This window comes from Meleagris gallopavo, chromosome 1, assembly GCF_000146605.3.
Source record: "Meleagris gallopavo isolate NT-WF06-2002-E0010 breed Aviagen turkey brand Nicholas breeding stock chromosome 1, Turkey_5.1, whole genome shotgun sequence".
NCBI classification, from domain to species: domain Eukaryota; kingdom Metazoa; phylum Chordata; class Aves; order Galliformes; family Phasianidae; genus Meleagris; species Meleagris gallopavo.
This window is the reverse complement of record NC_015011.2, coordinates 165713602-165718057: the sequence shown is the minus strand read 5'-3', so window position 1 is coordinate 165718057 and position 4456 is coordinate 165713602.

The following is a 4456-nucleotide window of genomic DNA, read 5'->3' as shown; positions in this document are numbered from 1 at the left end:
AAATTGACCCCAGCCTCAAATTCTGAATGATCTTTTAATACATGGGAAAAATAAGCAAAGCATTTGCACTTGTGTCAATTTAAATGAAAGCCATCTCTTCTGTTTTTCTTTCTAAGCTTTTTGCAAGTATTATTTTATCATTTCGTTTCTCTTTTAATCTCTCTTTGTTTCATTTGGCAGCTGCAACAATGGTTTCTAGCCTCTGGCAAGGAAAACAGATGAGCAAATATCTGTCTTGGAAGCTAAATGCATCGCCCCTGTGCAGGCCTCTTCAGCTTTCCAGATACCATGAGTCCTCAGCCTGCTCTTAAATTGGTAAGTCAGCAGCCATGCCAGCACAATGCATTGCCAGAATTGTTTAATCAGGCCAGTCTATATTGATTTATTTTTAAATGTATTCAGCAACAGTTCCTCTGTTTTCTGTCAGTTAGCTATACTGTCACAGGCTTTGATTCACCACCTCTTCCACTGCAAATTCTATGAACATATTATCAAGCAGCCAGCGCGCTTTGGATTTGAAGCTGACAATACTGGATCGATGTCCCAGGGGTTCAACCCTGAATTTCAATAATTCAATTAAATTCCTTGAATACTAGATTCCGCCAGAACATTGATTCCACATTGCTTGCACGTTCATCTACAAGCCATGCACCACACAGAACCTGTGTATAGTCCCCTTATCGGTGTATAATGAAGGGAAAAGAGAAGATATTGAACCTGAGAAAAAGATAATCAAGTGTTGAACCTGCTGAGCCTATTATGTGAAAAACTGTTCAGGAGGATGCTGCAGCAGTTGAAGTCACTAGAGGATATTGTAGGTAAAATTGGGGTTCTATTAAAAATGTATAAACATATCCAGGATTAGGTTTTAAAGCTATTGCTACAGGTATGAAATGAGCTTAACAGAACTCCTGGGTTCCCTATAGACTCATTTGCAACTAACCAAGGGAAAAAATAAACTCTTTTATTGCTTGAATAATTCTATGCTACCTATAGCAGTAGTTAATAGTTAATAAGGATTTATGCCTCTCATAACTGAAAGGTGTTCCTAGTTCCAGCAAGTGGGAAGACTTACATTACAAATACTAGTAATTCATGTCCTATTACTTTGTTCAGAAACAATGTAGGAAAAAAGAGGGAGGAAAAAAAGAAGCTATGCAAGCAAGTACGTAAGAAACTGCAGTTTATCACCACATAGAAGGATTATTCAAAGACTGACCTAACTTCCAGGCCCAACCCCAAACATGTCTGGAGCTGTCATTTTGGATGCAGAAATCATGGTGCCCTCAGTGAATCGTTAGTTCAAGTGTAAATGTAACAGCCTCCTTTTCATCCAACAGCAGCTGCAAATCTATAACTGCAGGATGTTCAGAGTAATGATAAACGCTCCTCGTGTTCCTTAGTTTGTAGTTGAAAGTTCCTTCGAACACCTCTTGGGATTACTTCTTAGTGGATATTTGCACATCTCTCAGACTGAGAAGTTCTGGTTTTAATAAATAGCTTCAGCCCCCACTGTAGCAGAAGCACATAAAATAGCAATAATTGCTAGCAATAACTGTGAAATCAGCTTCCCAAGAAGAAAGATTGCCATGGCTAGAGGGCCTACAGGTTTAGAAGAGGACATTAGTCCTTACCATCCATTTCACCAGACATTTTTCTCTGACCACTAAGGGACAAATCGTACCTCCTAACATTTTTCCTGGAACTTCAATTAAGAAAAATTACATTTGTGTCTAATTAAGCATTGTGGATATTGAACATTTAAGCAAAACAACAGATAAGGTTCTGTGGCAAATGGTCCATGCAGGACATAGAGTAACAATATCCCAGAAAGTAAGCATTTAAAGGCCTTTCAATATCAGTATCTACTTTAGTACAGCCAGCAACAGCGAAACAAAAGAAAGCTGCAATTTTTAAAGGAGACACCATTTTTTAAAGTCTTTACAAACTTCAACTACATAATTCAATTTCCTGTCTAACTATATAATTTTTCTGGTTCTTATTAATTTAATAGTACAGTAGCACTCAGCAACCCATTGTAAGTCAAGGTGTTGTACACTCAGAAAAATACAAAGAATACCTTTACATGACTGATCATCAGTGAATGCTGTAAATCTTAAAGCTTTAGATAAATGTTATGAGGTGGATAAAAACATTCACATTTACAATGAATGGCAACTATGGGAGCAAAATGACTAGATGGTAGTCTAAGATTAAATTGTTGGTACCCAAATGGTGAAGACAAGGATGATAAATAGATGGCTATTGTAGCTATTGTATTTTTTTAAAGGAAAAAACAATTTTGGTTACTCTGCTCTCCACCTAGAAAAGTAGACTCTCTTTTTAAAATGCTTTATTCCCTTCTTCTCAAAGAGCAGTGAAATTTTCAATGACAGTTTCTCAAGTGACAGCATTTAACATCTTTTGATGGTAGGACCTGCCCTCTAATAAGCTGGGTCATTGTGGGAAAGTCATGTTTCTGTACCTCTATTCACCATACAGAACTTATTTTTCCCAATCATCAGTTTACAGGTGTTTTTTTTTTTTTAATTGTGTAGGTAAAGTTAGATCATGTCTTACACACTGAACTGCATGTTTATGTTAATACTATTAATAATACTTGCTTGAATAAGATTTCAGGATCCTTTCCTCCATATATCAGGGCAGTGACGGTTCATTATACAAACATGTTTGTGACACAGACTGCTGTCCTCTATGGCTGAAGCAGAGCTAATCCAATTAATTTGTTCATGAAAGACAAGCTAGTTTTAAGTAGGGTCTAGCACAAAGAGGAAAGGACAGTTTTTTATTAACTTTCTCCCTTGTCTCAAGACATATTTATTGCTTTCTGCTCAAGCAGAAATAATGAAAATCTAAAACTGCGACTACTTGCATGAAAAATCTTTTAGCTCTTGTGCATGTAAATAGATTAGACTTGTGATTGAAAATGCTCTGTGCATTTCTTAAGGTTGAAACTTTAAGGACTTATAAAAACCCAATTTAGCAACATAACCATATGTGCAAAAGAGTGACTTTCATAATATGAGGCAGCTACATTATTAATTAAAGAGGAGGACACTGCATGGATATGTCAAAGTAAAATAACCTTCAGCTAGCAGAAACAGACTCAGTTATAGGTCAATTTTATTGTATTATAGAGGCAGATATTGTTTTTCACATTGTGTTAACAGAGATACCTATGAGATACTGAAGGCAGGTTTTTGTTTAAAAAAATAGGAGACCACGTCAAGCCACAGTAGAGACACAAAGAAACTATGTGGTGGAACAAGGATATTTTCTCTACCTTTATAAAGACCCTTGCCTGTGTTGGCCTTAATGTATCTCTGAAATAAAAGTTGAACATGGCAAGGCAGAGTAAATTCACTTTTTGAAATGTTAAAGAACAAGTGCTGAGCACACGCATTTACTTAGGTACCAAGGGGCCATGAATTATTGGTAACTGCTCTCTCTACCAGAAGGCCTGCTATTGAACTGCAGACAGTGATGTCAGTCACTCCCTTTCTGGGGGCTGAACACATACACTCTTCCAAGTTGAAAACCTCCAGAGATATGCTGATAATGGAACAGACTTATCTATGTTCTGAAAATAATGACCACTTCATCTGAGTGTCTCACATAAAGTTCTTGCCTTCTTGATCATGACACTAATGTCACCAGCAGACTTAAAAAGCTGTGTGTGTGCTTCCACGATAGGATGTAGCAGACACTTCAAGTTATACTGAGGCAGAAGTTGGGGCACTGTTCTCAAATTTATGATTGCATTGAGAGATGGGGTCATGCTCAGGAAGTTATACTGTCTGTCTGTCTAAAACACCTGGAGCATTTGTCCAGTTATGAGCAAACTGATTTCTCTAAGACTTGTGGTCCTCCTTGACCTTTATATATTGCAGCTATGAACAGGACAGATTTTAACCTGGCTTTTTTGCCATGGATGTACCAATGTACAAATCCTTTGAAAATTTTCACTAGGCAGCATCTGCACTTGTAATTTAGAACACTTCTTTCTGCAAAAACAAGCTGAACAGAATAGTACTGCAGTGCCAGCTAATAACATACTCCAGCCTAGAACAGTGCTAATTAGCAGCTGTTGAAAACATTGATTGGTCGAAACATTGCTGTTAGGGAAAGTCTACACAAACGCACAATGCAGCCCAATGTACACAGTGCTCTGCTGCTCAGAATGTAATTTGGAATCAGGTCACTTTCTCATTATAAGCTCTTGACCTGTTTTGGGCATGTTAAGTAAATATCATCAAAGATAATCCATACTAGAACAATTTTGCAGAATATAATGTGGAATTCTACATTTTTAGTTGAGACTAATAAGCTATCAGAAAATTGTATTCTTGACTTGGAGGTAATAATAGGGAAAAACAAACAAATGCTAGATTTCATTAGATTGCCTATATACAGTCGTAATAATTGCATTAAAAAA